This window comes from Hyperolius riggenbachi, chromosome 12, assembly GCF_040937935.1.
Source record: "Hyperolius riggenbachi isolate aHypRig1 chromosome 12, aHypRig1.pri, whole genome shotgun sequence".
NCBI classification, from domain to species: Eukaryota; Metazoa; Chordata; class Amphibia; order Anura; family Hyperoliidae; genus Hyperolius; species Hyperolius riggenbachi.
The window spans coordinates 77,200,226-77,216,269 of record NC_090657.1 but is presented as its reverse complement, the minus strand read 5'-3'; the positions used below and the strand labels follow the sequence as shown (position 1 = coordinate 77,216,269).

The following is a 16,044-nucleotide window of genomic DNA, read 5'->3' as shown; positions in this document are numbered from 1 at the left end:
ACACATTACTTCCTTTTTTTCATTAAAAGGCATTTGTTTAACATCTAAAATGAATCCCTTACCTTTAACACTCCCCAATAGTTACCCCAAAAACTTTTTGTAAAGAAAAAAAAATTACAATGAAAAAAAAAAATTACATAGTTAGGGACTGAACTTTTTTAATATGTATGTCAAGAGGGTAGATTACAGTTACTTTATAAATGATGGGCTTGTAATTAGGGATGGCTGTTAAAACAAAAAAATGCACCTTTAGTTCGCAAAAAAAAATATTGGCGCCATACATTGTACTAGGGAAAAATTTTAAACGTTACAATAACCGGGACACACGGGCAAATAAAATGTGTTGGTTTTAATTACGGTAGCATGTATTATTTTAAAACTATAATGGCTGAAAGCTGAGAAATGATGATTTTTTTTCCCAATTTTTTCTTATTTTTCCTGTTAAAATGCAGTTAGAATAAAATAATTCTTAGCAAAAAGTACCAAACAAAGAAAGTCTAATTGGGGGTGAAAAAAAGATGTAGATTGTTCCGTTGTGATAAGTAGTTATAAAGTTATAGGCAAATAAATTGAAGGAGCGCTGACAGGTTAAAATTGCTTTTAAGGGGAAAACCCTTGGAGGTGAAGTGGGTAAAGAAGGCAAACTTTTGTTTTGCACAAAAAAAAAAGATAGATACTTACCTAAGTAGAAATTAGTTTCTCAATGGTCCAGAGGCTTACTGATCCCTCCACAAGCCTAGCATTGCTGCGCAGGTCCCTCTGTACATACCTGACAAGAGACTGCAGGTTTTGCACTTGTGGCTGTGCTCCCATCCGTGCACAAGCGTGGCCATACTATGCAGCCAGGCATGGGCAGTAAGCCAAAGCCACTCGTCCCTGAGCGGCTTTGTTTACGGTACAGGCACAGCCATGCATGCGCAGTGCAGCCACACTTGTACACGAAGGGGAGCTAGCCGTAAACTAGAGAGGGTCCGGGACAGCGATAGTGGGGTCGCAGAGAACAGGGCTGAGGAGTCGGAGCAGTTTTGGGTACCTGGAGTAGGTGGTTTCATAAACTGAGGAGTCGGATGATTTTTGTACCGACTCCACCACAAAGGATATGGAAAGACTCTACCTCGGTAAGTATGTAACTTTTTTTTTTCATGTTACATGTTTTTTCAATGTATACATACCTGCATTATATTTTATATTTTATGTTGTTTGGAATAGTAAAGGTTTCTATTTGATAAGCAAATACTCAAATTGTGCTGCATGTGTCAAAATGTAAAAATCAGTTACCTGCTCCATAGGCTCGGCTTAGCTGATCCAACAGACCTTTTTGTTGACCCTTGCCATAAATGCAGTTTGATCAGGGAGATTATAATGGAGCACATTGATTCTTTGGCTTTTTTATATTTGCTGAAATGGTGCAAATTGGAAATAAGTGAAATATTTTATATTATGGGATTTCATACATATATATATTTATGTAGAAAGAGGTTTAATTGATCTCTGTGTCGCCTCCCTGAGGCCCTTGCGTGTTATATCTATGCTCCAGTGGCCCAAGCACTTGGCATATTGGTTTGACAGTGACCTTTGGAAAGAGAGCTTGTGACCTTTGCTGTAGTAGCCAGAGGCAGAGAAGGCTTCAGAGAATAACGTGACCCCCTAACTCAGCAATAATGTTACACTATGATTACAGTGTAGACATGGGGTCACACACTTACCACTTCTCTATAGCATGCCAGAGTCTGTGCATTACGAGGCGTTCGCTGCTCTGGCCAAAACACAAGATCTGCTGCCAGCTTTACAAAGGGGATACCTGAAGTCTGTGTCATAGTTAGTTTTCAAAGAACAGGGAGGTCTCAATCACTGTATGCCAGTTTAACCTAGAAATCTCTGGGGGGAACAATGAGAACAGTGGTAATTGTGCTCCATGTGGCACCTGCTTATATCTTGTTAAACCGTTAATGCAAACAGCTGTTTCTTCCAGAATAAATCAGACTGCAGGTCATATTATCATAAGCCTTTACTTAAAGGACTACTATAGGGGGGGTATGTGGAAAAAGAGTTGAACTTACCTGGGGTTTCTAATTGGTCCCCTGCAGACATCCTGTGCCCGCGCAGCCATTCACCGATGCTCCGGCCCCGCCTCCGGTTCTCTTCTGGAATTTCCGATTTTAATGTCGGGAAACCACTCTGCCTGTGCGGCCGTGTCCTCGCTCCCTCTGACGTCACCAGGACCGTACTGCGGAGGCGCAGACTATACTGGGCCATGCAGGCACAGTGGTTTTCCGACATCAAAGTTGGAAATTCCAACCACCAAAAAAAGAGCATCTCAGCGCTTGTCGGCAGCTTACGCAGCCGCACTAGCACTATCCCCCTCTGCTTTCTTCAGAGAAAGTCGGGCTGGATCGGGTTCGCGCTACTGGACAGGTGTAAGCCGTCTGCTCAGTAGCACATACCCGATCGGGCTTGGCTATTTCCCCCGGAACACAAGTGGAACAGTTGTAGTGTGAATGTGCAAGGAGGCCACTCTTCGGGGGTCCCAGTGCTGGAACAGGCTAAAGTGTGAGGACGCCTCTTTAGGATCCAGAGGTTTCCCCCTCCCAAGGCAAGTATTTAATTGTGACCTTCACAAACCTCACAGGTTTGCTTTAAAGAGACACTGTAGTGACATATAGTAGAATGCATTAAATTATTAAAGAGACTCTGTACCAAAAATTACAATGTTTTTTCTACCATCCTACAAGTTCCTAAAGCTGTTCTAATGTGCTCTGCCTTACAGCAGCACTTTCTACTATCACTGTCTCTGTAATAAATCAATGTATCTTTCCCCTGTCAGACTTGTCGGCCTGTGTCTGGAAGGCTGCCAACTCTTCCTGGTCTGTTTATGCACAGTCTCCAGGCCCCTCTATGCACACTCCAGTGTGTGTGTATTTACATAAGCCAGCAGCGTCTCTGCTATCTTATCAGTGATAGAAGAGAGCTGGATAAAAAATCCTCCTCTGTTAGGCTGTGAAAGTAGCTGGCTGACACATAGGCCTGGTGCACACCAGAGGAGTTTTTCTGAGCGTTTTGAGTTTTAAATCTGCTGCTAATGTTATCCTATGTGTCTGTGCACACTGGAGCAATGAGGTTTTGTAAAAAACTCCATAGCATTACATTGGGAAGAGCTTTTAGAGGTTTCAAAAGCTCTTCCCAATGTAATGCTATGGGTTTTTTACAAAACCTCATTGCTCCAGTGTGCACAGACACATAGGATAACATTAGCAGAAGATTTAAAAACTCAAAACACTCAGAAAAACTCCTCTGGTGTGCACCAGGCCATACTGAGGAATTACAAACACAGGCACAGGCAGAGCTGTCTGCAGGAAGCCTGTAATGTTCAGTGCATGAGAGAAGCAGGGGACAGAAGGTAAACACACAAATGACCTTTTGAGATTCAAAAGGAAAGCTGTATACAGCCTGCTTGTGTATGGTTGTATTTTCTATGTGTGGACATACTGTACATCAATCTACTTCCTGTTTTGGTGGCCATTTTGTTTGTTTATAAACAAACTTTTTAAAACTGTTTTTGACTACTTTTAATGCAGCGGGGAGCGGCGAAATTGTGACAGAGGGTAATAGGAGATGTCCCCTAACACACTGGTATGTTTACTTTTGTGCGGTTTTAACAATACAGATTATCTTTAAGGATACCCACTTTTACAGTAATTTTCCTGGTTTCAGCATCAGAAACACTTGCTATATCTATATACAGTATAGCTGTATATTGGTAAGGCTTAAAGAGAGTCTGAAGCCATAATTAAAATGGCTTTTATGCTTAAATATAGCAGGGGCATGTGTGCCCCTGCTAAAACGCCGCTATCCCGCGGCTAAACGAGGGTCCTTTCCCCTCCAAATCCCCCCTGTGCTGCCCGGGGAGCGCTTCTGTGTGAGGCGGGGCTATGAGCTGCAGCCCTGCCTCACACTCGTCTATCAGCGGCGGATCTCCGCCTCTCCCCCGCCCCTCTCAGTCTTCCTTCACTGAGAGGGGCGGGGGAGAGGCGGAGATCAGCCGCTGATAGACGCGTGTGAGGCAGGGCTGCAGCTCATAGCCTTGCCTCACACGGAAGCGCACAGGGGTAGCAAAATCTACGACCAAGTTGGTCGTGATTTTGCAGGGGGGATTTGGAGGGGAAAGGACCCTCGTTCAGCCACGGGATATCGGCGTTTTAGCAGGGGCACACATGCACCTGCTATATATAAGCAAAAAAGCCATTTTTATTATGGCTTCAGACTCTCTTTAATAAATATGCAGAATTCAACCCCCCAGAACATTCTGGGAGACCAGGAATATTTTCTACTGGCTTTATAACTCAGAACATTCCACATAAATCACCTGCCAGCAGTAAAGATGTAACCTGTGATAAATTTCAGGAAGTAAATCAGACAAGGGAAAGATTTTACAATGGCTCACAGCAATCAAGGGGTCAGTAGCGGAAATGGCAAGAGCCAGCAGGGTGGATAGTGGGGTGATTGAAATCTACGCCATTGCAGGAATAACAAGACATAAACAGGGTGTAGATTTCAATTATCAAGGTCCTGAAGAGGTTAAAGCGTCTGTCTGCTTTTACTCTTCCACACTTTAGACGTCCGACACACTCTTAACATATATCTATAATATAATATAATGTTTTATAGGTTGCTGGAAATACATCTGTGTTAACTGAAAAGCAGTCAAGTGAACGCTGTTATGTCTGGTTTGCGTTGATAGACTGTCAGGCTTCCTCTCACAGTCCCTGTAAAGCTTACTGCTGGAAACACTTCTACTTGCTGTCATCCAGAATCATCCCCTCCCATTCACCCCATTGGAAAAAAGGTATAAGTTTGGCCATGGTCCCCCCACTTTTTGATTAGGAAGGGTGGAGGGCTGCAGGTCAGCAATAGCCACTCCCTCTTTTGATTGGAAATGGTGGTGAATGGCAGCTCTCTCATGGCCCCTCCCACTTTCTGATTGGTAATGCTGGTGAGTGGCAGCTCTGTCATGACCCCTCCCACTTTCTAGTTGTAAAGGGTAGTGAAATGCAGCTCTTTCATGACCCCTCCCACTTTCTGATTGGGAAGGCTTGTAAGTGGTTGTTATGTCATATGGCCCATCCCACTTTGTGATTGAGAAGGGTGGTCAATGGCAGCTCTGTCATGGCCCCTCTCACTTTCTGATTGGTAATGCTGGTGGGTGGCAGCTCTGTCATGGCCCCTCCCACTTTCTAATTGGAAAGGGTGGTGAAATGCAGCTGTGTCATGACCCCTCCCACTTTCTGATTGGGAAGGCTTGTAAGTGGTAGTTCTGTCATGGCCCTTCCCACTTTGTGATTGAGAAGGGTGGTGAATGGCAGCTCTGTCATGGTCCCTCTCACTTTGTGATTGGGGAAGACTGGTGGGTGACAGCTCAGCCATGGCCCTCACACTTTCTTTGGGAATGGTGGTCAGAACAGCGGCACTACATCAAATAAATGTGACATTTCTCTTGAAGTAACAAAAACATGCTTATCCCATAATGTTTCCAATGTTGTTTCTTCCCTATAGATGATATCTGGTATCTAAATAGGAAATGCCATGCACAAACATTCCCCATGATTCCCAAAAGAAGTTAGAAGAAGAAGAAGGTGGGTCGCATAGGATAAGAGAAGACACATATATAGAAATCTATGCATTCAAGTGTGAGGATATAATGAGGATATAATGAAATGATGATAGTCCTCCCAATTTATGTGGCCGGAGGTGCCCTTTTTATGTGTATTCGTGGTTAGACTTGAATGTAATCGTGCCAATGTGTGCGGTGGGCTCTGTGTTTTCTCAGAATGTATAAAAGTAGCTGTCAGCTAAACTGGCCAAGCACAAAGTGGATGACTACTCAGTAAATGGTCATCTTGCCGCTTCTATTCCATCAGGCATTGTGTTCCTTGCCTTCGCTATTCTCAGTCTGTCTTGCTTATCTCCCCTGGGAGCCGTGAAATGAAACGAGAGGAGATCCTATGTGAGCGGCTTTTTTTGCCTAGCCCATTAATTCACCCTAATGTTCTTCGATTCATGTATTTTATGCTGTATTTTTTGATTGCTTTTGTTTTTAATTGTGCCCGCCTAAGAAGAAATCCTTCACAAATGAGCCCGCTGGCAATTTAAGAAGAGGGACTTAAAAGGACCATAGACCCTGAGAAATGATTAACCGTTTTCAAGCCGCCATGCCCACAGTGCTGTGCCCAGCTTGTGTGCTGCCCAGTCTTGTGTGTGCAGGTTCTGAGTGTGGGGTACATAGGATTTATCTGCTGCCATCAGACACTAGCACTCTGGCCCTCAGAACTTGGCTGTACGGCTCTTGGTCTTTCATAATGCATGTGATTTTTGATTGCAAGAAGGTGTCGGTGCTGTTGATTTTGGTACTATCACTAAGGAAAACAATAGATGTGTGAATGATGTGTTTTTGTTATACTGTTTAACAGTATGCTATTGCAGCATGTTTGTGGTGTAGCCAGTATCAGCAGAGTAGAAGGCTCATCTAATGTAAGGGCTGGTTCACACAGGTGACTGGCAGCGGCTTGTTTAGCCAGTGCTGAACGCTTTACTGCTACTGAGCTCCTAGGTGATTACAGGACTACACAAACGCAGCCAAAGCTGGACGCAACATGTAGCGTTCAAGACGAGACAACGGGATCTATCGCTATGTTTACACGAATGACACCAACTGCTGTCACCATTGTTTAAAGGAAATCTGAGGCGTCGGATTAAAAAGATGTGTTACTTACCCGGGGCTTCCTCCAGTCCCATTAGCACGGATGCGCCCCTCGATGTCCTCCCGAGTGCCTCCGTTCAGCTGCAATCACTCCCGGTAATCTGGCTCAGTCGTGCCAGTCGGCTCTTCTGAGTATGCGTGGTCTAAAATCTTTTTAATCCGACGTCTCAGGTACACTTTAAAAACGATTCAGTTCATTTGAGTAGAGCAGCAGTAGATCCCTTTTAAACAAGGCTGGTGTAAACGCTGAATTTACCCCCCTTGTGAACCAACCCTAAGGAGTAGTTCACAGGGGAAGTACAAATTGTGATTTTGCGGCATGAAATTTTGCGTTTTTACCGCGATTCCCATTCAATAGAACGAAAATCACAACACAATTGCCCCCAAAATGCAGCAGCGAGTTTGGGATTTATGCAAATCGCAAACGCTGCAGTGAATATGATCCTATAGGGATACATTAGTCACAGCTCTTTGCTGATTGCCGGTGATCAGGAAAGTGCTGAAAAGCTCCCGAGTGTGAACCAGCCCCCATTGAAATTGCATGACAGCAGAAACTACATGCAAAATTCTCTGGCTACAATAATATAATGGTAGTGGGTTCAGATGACAACAGCCAATAAAGTGCTTCCTGTAGCTAACAGCCAATAAAGTGCTTCCTGTAGCTAACAGCCAATAAAGTGCTTCCTGTAGCTAGAAAAATTATAACCGCTATATTACATTTGGGGTTCAATCTGCCCTTCTCTGGGGCTTATATGAACCTAGAGCTGGACAGTGTTCCTAATTATTGCCTCATATAATCACTATATTTGACTAAAGCAAAGATAAGTTTATAACTGGATTACTTTTAGCATAGATAGTTGGTGCTTGATCTGCCAAGATGCAGCAAACACTACTTGCCCAGTCCTGTAAATCACTTTGAGGAGGAACAGAGGCGCCAATACAGCATAAAATAATTTGAAACCGTTTAAAATTGGGAGGTGGGGGGGGGGTTAATGGTGGACTTACCTCCCCACAAAGAAAGACACAATAATGTGTAATACACAAATTACATTTATTTCTTACTCCAAAAGATCTGCAACGCGTTTCGCGGGTCTCACGCCCGCTTCCTTAAAAATACAAGAAGAAGCAACTCTAAGAGTGTCTATATGTGGTATAGCGCCTGTAATCGGTTACAGTCTTGTATATCGCTAGCTTAATATCATCATTGCCAGAACTTCAGGGGTACCAGTGAGTTAAATTGGGAGGGGAGGGCCCTGTATAGTGTTAGGAAGTTTGGGAAGAAGAGGGTCACTAACCTTAGAAATTGTTATTGGCACACCATTTTTGTTTTCTCAAGTTGTGATAGATTTTTCATGTCGCATGTTGGACATGGTTCAGTTTTTCAGAAACAGGTGCTCTTTTTCAAAATTGTATGTGTGTTTGTAACATACACAAAGAGCATTTAAAGGAATTGGTGCTAAAAAAAAAAAGCCAGATACTTACCTAAGGAGAGGGAAGACTCTGGCTCCTATAGAGCCTTCCTGGTCCCCTCCATCAAGCACTGGCTGTCCCGTTTGAATCCTTCGCTGCGGTAGACTTTGGAAGTCTTCGGGAACTGAGTCCTACCGAAGACAGGCGGCTCCATGCGGCGCACGCGCGAGAGAGGCATTCACGCGTGCGCAGTCTGTAGCGGCCCGTCTTTGGGAGCACTCGGTCTCCCGAAGACTTCCGAAGCCTCTCTTCAGCGGCAGAGACAGCAGTATTTGACCAAATTGGTTAAATATTGCTACGTGGAGCCAGCGCTGGAAAGGGGACCAGGAGAGGAGCGGGAAGGCTCTATAGGACCCAGAGCCTTCCCTCTCCTTAGGTAAGTATCTGCCTTATTTTTTTTTAGGACCGATTGCCATTGACTTTAATTGTGCTCCTATGTTTGCCATTGACTTTAATTGTGCTCTTGTTTTTGCCATTGACTTTAATTGTGCTCCTGTTTGTATCACTTCACTAAGCACTTCTGAAAGCTGAAGTTTTATTTAAAGCTGCTGCAATTTATCTTAACTTTAATTGCAAGCAATTGGCATAAATTGGAATGTCATTGCTAGCGAGCCGTTTGTTAACTCCGTGTAACACAGAGAGCCACGTCCTAGCTAAAGTGTAATCTATCTTATTACACTGTCTAATCTGTCTTAACTAGGAGGTGGAGAACATAGGAAAACGGATTGTGGGGATCTTTCAGGACACATTTCATTGATCAGTAGAAGAATAGGTAACAGGGCTGTGTAGTAGCCTGAGCTGGTGAGAGAGGCCTTCAGTGTCTGGAGGATTATCGGGCTGCTGCAAGGATGGGATCAGTTAAAGTTTAACTCTCTGCAGGAAGCAAGCCCAGCAGGGGGCAGAATACTAGACAAAAAACTGTAGCTCTCTCCTCTCTCCAAGCTAACAGGTCCTTAGTGATGAATGATTTCTCTGTCACCCATAAAGATTTATAGCAATCACACATTGAAGCTTGAGACTGGTACAAGGTATAGATTAAAGAGGATCTGTCATCTACGAAAGGACTCGTGGGTATTTAGCGGTTTACTGCTACTAAATGGAGTAACATATTAATGCAGTCTGTCGCAGTTACAGCTTGACTGTAAGCATAAAGTAAATGTAAAAATAATATAAAAGAACTTGATGTAATCGTTTTACTGTTCACTCCTCACTCTGGAAATACTGAGAGGTCAGAAGCCGCTGGGCTGCTGTTTGTAGAGTTGTCTGGAGTTTTAAGGACATCTGATCATTCTGAAACGTGAGAGGAATGCGTAGGCTGCAATTTTTAGTCTTCTTTTATTTATGCGTATTTTCTTAAAATGGTGAATAGGAAGCTGTCTGGAAATGGCTCTAAGGGCTGGGATGCACTAGAAGTGTCAGGAAAGCAATGGGCCAGGCAAGATGGTGGCTTAGTGGTTAGCGCTATCGTCTTGCAGCACTGGGTCCCCGGTTCGTATCCCAGCCAGGGCACTATCTGCGGGGAGTTTGTATGTTACCCCATATCAACGTGGGTTTCCTATGGGCACTACAGTTTCTTCCCACCTCCTAAAAACTTACAGATAAGTTAATTGGCTTCCCCCTAAATTGGCCCTAGACTGCAATACATACACTACACAATATAGACATAAGACTATGGCAGGGATTAGATTGTGAGCCCCTCTGAGGGACAGATAAGTGACAAGGCAATATACTCTGTACATTGTTGCAGAAGATGTCAGCACTATATAAATACCAAATAATAATGGTACCAGTGCAGAATTTGCGATCGCATCAGTGGCTACAGTAGCCAAATCGTGATCACTCTATGGTGCCGTGTTGAAACCGTGGGTCCAAGCCCTTAGGCTCCTTTCACGCCATGTCCGTTGTATTGCGGCTCAACTTTTTCTATTGCATTGGAGATAAGCATTGAAAATTGTTACAGAAATAGTTCACTTTAGCAGTCAGCACTATCAGAGGGCGCAGAGATATCTGGGGGACCTGAGGCCATACGCAATTACTTTTTTCTCCTGAGTTTTCTCCCAAGTTATATTTTCAAACTTGTCAATAAAAAGCTTTTTAAACCACCGGCAAGCAAGAACATACCGGTACTTAAAATAATTTTGATAGTACTTTTCCACCTGCTTTTTGGTACTTTTTCATTTGACAAGTCCTAAAAAGTTATTCTAAGTAAAAGTGGAAAAATTAACTCCTAGGAGAAAACTCAAGAGAAAAAGTGGATTGCATATGGGCCCAGGTGTGAGGTGTCAGTAATAAAGTGAATACACACAGAGAAGGGTTACTAATGTCAAGCAACCACTTGGAAGGATTTTGGTGGACACAGTGAATGAGATAACATATTTATTGAATGGTACCTGTAGCGTGGCAAAAGAAAAGTGCTACATACTTGAGAAAAGGGAAGGTTCTGGATCCCATCTTTGTCCCCTCATTCCACTGCTGGGTCCCCCATTGCAAGTGTGATAACTGCTATCACAGCAGTTATCACGCGAGCTGCCGCGCGCAAAGGGTAACGCGCAAACAGTGTTGCTTTGCGTGATAAGCGAAAGTGTGCGCGTGATTACGTGCGCTTTTCACGTGAAGTAACGTTGTTCGTGCGCTAACCTTTGTGCGCGGCAGCTCGCGAGATAACTGCTGTGATAGCAGTTATCACACTTTAGTGCAACGAGCCCAATGTTGGCAGATTGTTACCAGCATTTAAAGGGAATTTCGGTTTGTGTTAATAAATATTCAGTTTTTTAGTTAAGTTCTTTATCTTGCAAGAACTAACAACAAACATCATTTCTTTCGTTTGGTTACTTGACTTTTATAGGGAAACTGAAATGAGAGGGATATGAAGGCTGACATATTTATTTGATTTTAAACAATACCAGTTGCCTGGCTGCCCTGTTGATGATCCGCCTCTAATACTTTTAGCCATAAACCCTGAAGAAGCATGCAGCAGATCAGGTGTTCCTGACAAAAATCTGACAAGATTAGCTGCATGCTTGTTTCTGTCGTGATTCAGACACTGTTGCAGCCAAAGAGATCTGCTTGGGGCTGCCCGGCAACTGGTATTGTTTAAAAGAAAGTCAATATGGCAGCCTCAGCGTTATGCTTGCTTTGGGTTCCCTTTAAAGGGGAACTGAAGAGAGAGGTATATGGAGGCTGTCATGTTTATTTCCTTTTAATCAATACCAGTTGCCTGGCAGCCCTGCTGGTCTATTTCTCTGCAGTAGTATCTGATTAAAACCAGAAACAAGCATGCAGCTAGTCTTGTCAGATCAGACTTATAAGTCTGAACCACTGAAACACCTGATCTGCTGCATGCTTGTTCAGGGGCTATGGCTAATAGTATTAGAGGCAGAGGATCAGCAGGGCTGCAAGGCAACTGGTATTGTCTAAAAGGAAATAAACATGACAGCCTCCATATACCTCTCTCTTCAGTTGTCCTTTAAAGGAAACCAGAGACATCTGCGTAAAAAGATTTGATAATTATCCAGGGCTTCCTCCAGCCCCATGATAACCGATGCGTCTCACACTGTCCTCCCGAGTGCCTCCGTTCAGCCGTGATCACCCCTAGTAGGCTGGCTCAGTGGGACCAGTCGGCTTTTCCGTGCATGCGCAAAAGATACATGATGCCAGATACATGTGCTTACCGGTTGCTTGAGCAACTGGCCTAAAAAGCACAAACCTCCCCCCTAAATACTTACCGAGTCTCCAGCGATGAGTAGCAGCTTTCCTGCAGCACCTTGCGGGCTCCTTGCTGCTTTCTCCCTTCCCCTGTGCACGTACGCCGGCGTGTCACCTGACCCGCAGCGGGTCAGGTGATACGCCGACTTGCGTGCATGGATGTCAGAAGCCCCTGGTAGCACACTAGCCGGTGCAGGAAGGCTGCTACACATCGCTGAAGTAATCATTCAAAAAACATGCCAAATGCAAAATCCTAGTTATCACTCAGGCATGGCAGTTAGTTGAGACTTTTGTTTGCCTGAGTTCCGGATAACGGGGACTTTGCTGTAGTATGTTTCTCCTATTAGCTGTTAAATTTGCAGTGGGGTTGTTGTGGCTGTACCTGCACCCTTTTTCTTTGCTTATTTTTCATAAGCTACTTTGGTTTTATGGTTTAGCCTGAACAGCGCAAGTATTTGAATTACAGTCAATATGTCATATTTGGCTGTATTGCTGAAGGAATGTATCTGTATTGCACACAAAGCATGGCGTATACAGGTCATCGCAGGGGTTAATCATTGCCTCACTCCTTTCTGCAGCTAAATGACCACCGTTAATTCTCGGCTCTATTTGATATCGCGCTGAGTGCATAACCTTCATTTTTCTGTCCCTGGAGCCTCATGTATCAAACAGCGAGAACTGTCTTCCTAATTCAGAGTTATAGAGGTGCTCCGAGCCCCTAGGGAAGACAGTAGCGGAGGGCAGGGAGGTTGCATTTCACCGCCGCTCTTGACTTATCTGCGGGCAGGCCAGATCAGACAGCAGCAGGATTGCTGTTATTTGTGAACTGCTGGAGAAAGGTGGAGTCTTGCTTGTTCCTTACAGCGGACAATGACTTTAAATGATTCCGTAACTAAGTCAAAGTGAATGGAGTGTTAGCGGAATGAACTGGTATACAGGTGAAAACAGCAGCAATGTATTACTGTGTCTTGTGCTTGTTTGTTACTGATTAATGTTTATATTTGTTCCAGCTTTTCTTGCAATTCACTTCAGCACGGATATATAGGAAGGTAAGAAACTTTTTTTTAATTTAAAACAGAAGAAAAGTGAACTAATGAAAGCAGCCAATCATATACGGATAAACTACAAAAGCATAATAAACCAATTGTAAAATCGTTTAAAAAGAAGGCATGTGTTGGCGTACTTTCATGTATTCCTAGCATACATTTAGTTGGAGTATTGTTTTTTTATCCTTCAAGGTACTGTATTGACCTGGTGAAGCAGCCCTGAGCTGCAAAAAGTGTTTTCCTCTGTGTTGAGTAAAATTGTTCTAACATTTGTGCAGTCTTCATGAAGGTAGGCCAACACATACCTTCTTCTTTTTAAAGCAGATCTGAAGTCAGAACTTCCTCTTTGCTCTAAAAGATAAGCAACTTTATAATAAACTTTACAGAAAAACATTTTCTTGTTACAGCTTATAGAGTTCCTTCAGCTGCTGCATTGTAGTTACTTTCTGGTTTGCTGGGAGGGGAGCACAGAAAGAGTTAACTTCCTGTGCTTACATATTAGCTCTCAACTCGGCAGACAGCTGGGAGATCCAATTACATTAGCTCATTATTTGCTGAGAAGGGAGAATTACACAGTCTGTTCTCTATTAACACACGCAGGATGGACCAAACCCGCAAAGCCCCAAGCAGGTTCACAGCCCATCTATCCAGCTCTCTATGTTCTGGGGTGCTGACGTCAGCACAGCTCCAAGATAGTAATTGGACGGGAGAGCTCATGGGAGAGCTCTTAGCAACAGTACCTTAGCATGGCTGTTCTTGGGGCAGGTTTAGTAGAAGCTTTCTGATAATTATGCCCTCAGGATTTTCCACAGGATTTTACTCAGTATACATATTGGCATCTGAAAGGAAACAGGCAGCACTGGCATGTACATTTAATAGAGGCTCGTGTTAATTTGGCTGTAAAGCTTGCCATCACTTTGATTATTGTTAACAATTTACAGTGTCACTTTATAGTACTGTTTCAGTAGAGAAACATTTTTTCAAATAACACGGCAGACTGATTAGCTTGATATCCAATTTCTCATTGCTGAAGATGCTGCTGTATATCGGGCTGTATATGAGAATTGTCCATTTCCTTTAAATTTCAGTAATTTTTTTCAAAGGATCTCCGTTCTGCAACATCTAAGCCCAGGTTTGAGGCAAGGTGTGAGAGAACGCGGAAAAGCCGCCGCGTATGCTGACAGCAAGGCGGCTGATTCCGCGTCCAATGTGGCGGTTTGCACGCGGAAGCGTGCGTCTGGTAACATGGCAGAACGTGGAAAAGCTGCCGCATGTATTGACAGCAAGGCGGCTGGTTCCGCGTCCAGCGCGGCGGTTTGCATGCAGCAGCGTGTGTCTGGTGTGGCTGAGTCTGTTAGTTCACACAGGCGCGCTGAGAGGCAGAACTTTTATGATGGGCAAGGGGGGATCAGCTGACCAAGCCGATCAGCTGACCCCAGAGCTGGTAACTATTGGTTGATAACTTAGGGGTGGCGCCAGAGAGCACTACTCTATATATAGTTACTGCTGGCCAGTCACAAGTTGTCTGCCGTTGCGAACACTACTTGGAAGCACTCAGACCTTAGTCAGATCAAACAGGGTGTTTGAACCAGGAGGACCTGGGAATTCACACTGAGCCAGTTAACTGGTATTATTGCTCTGTTATATGTTAGACTAGTTCCAGGGTGTAGAGACCATGGACCTCACATCCAGACTAGGGAACTTGTGTTATCATTCTGTTATACATCAGACTAGTTCCAGGGTGTAGAGACCACAGACCTCACACCCAGACTAGGGAACTTGTGTTATCATTCTGTTATATGTTAGACTAGTTCCAGGGTGTAGAGACCACGGACCTCACACCCAGACTAGGGAACTTGTGTTATCATTCTGTTATACATCAGACTAGTTCCAGGGTGTAGAGACCACGGACCTCACACCCAGACTAGGGAACTTGTGTTATCATTCTATTATACATCAGACTAGTTCCAGGGTGTAGAGACCACGGACCTCACACCCAGACTAGGCATTGTTTGATATCTATTATGACTTATTGCTTTCCTGACTACTCCTCTGATCTCTGATTCGGTACCTTGCACATCTGATATTCCGTTGCCAAACCCTGCTTGCCTTGGATACCGAATCAGCTTTCTGTCTTTGTACTTTGTCTGTCCATGTGTTGCCGATCTGGCTTGCCCGACCTCGAGAGCTATCTCTTCCCTTAAGAGATAGTCTCCGGATCAGATAGAGACATCCACCTTCAGGTGTCACTCACTCTCTGGCCCTTCCTACCTCCAGCCTGACTCCACCCCTTGGAGAGTCTCAGGCTGCTGGAAGGTTCCTGTACTCTCTAAAAGCAGTATTGCCTATACTGCCTAAGATCACCTGCTCATCAGGTGTGTTTCTTAAAGTATTACTGTTACACCAAACACTCTTATATACATAGGTGTCCAGAGGTTAGTAATATATCTGTATTATCGGTGATTCTGCAGATCAGCAATAATCAGGTATATATCTGTATTCTTGGTGATACTGCAGATCACCAATAATCATATTCTCTCTGCGTGCTGACACCGATCGTTACACAAGGCAGCAGATCTTATTTAGACAAAAAGACAGGCAGTAGAAATCACCTATGGTAGATAAGCAATAGTGGTGCCTTTTCTTTGACATGTTCACACAATAGAAGAGCTTTTAGTGATTTGATCCAGTGTTCTCCCCAGGCTCTTTTAGCCGAGTGTTCCACCCGGCTAGTTTTGATGAGCACCCGACTATCATTGGCTCACCTCCTACTATGCTGTAAGCAGAGTTGTGCACAGACGCACCTGCCCTGCATTCCCTCATATAGCCCCATCCGGCTACTTTTTCATACCACCTGGCGAGAGAACACTGGGATCCAGGAGCAGTCCTGAACTTCAGCGGCTGCATTATAGCCTTTCGGTCGATGGAGTTGACCTGGTATGACTCCCCCTGGCTATACATTGAATAGTGGGTAGTAGTGTCATCCCAACATTGATTCATTGGTTGACCAAGTCCTAACTGCCATAATACCAGATACACCATGTATAAAACAAAGAAGGCAACTTTGTG

General features: G+C 44.1%; 1 long non-coding RNA gene across 1 annotated transcript in view; it reads left to right on the top strand.

Annotated features, from left to right (window-relative positions):
* The first annotated feature begins 5,562 nt into the window (after nucleotides 1-5,562).
* LOC137542008 (uncharacterized) overlaps nucleotides 5,563-16,044 on the top strand; it is a 166,659-nt gene continuing 156,177 nt past the window's right edge. Inside the window, exons 1-2 of the long non-coding RNA XR_011025327.1 lie at nucleotides 5,563-5,630; nucleotides 12,940-12,978. This is a non-coding gene — a long non-coding RNA (uncharacterized lncRNA). The remainder of the gene's footprint in view (nucleotides 5,631-12,939; nucleotides 12,979-16,044) is intronic.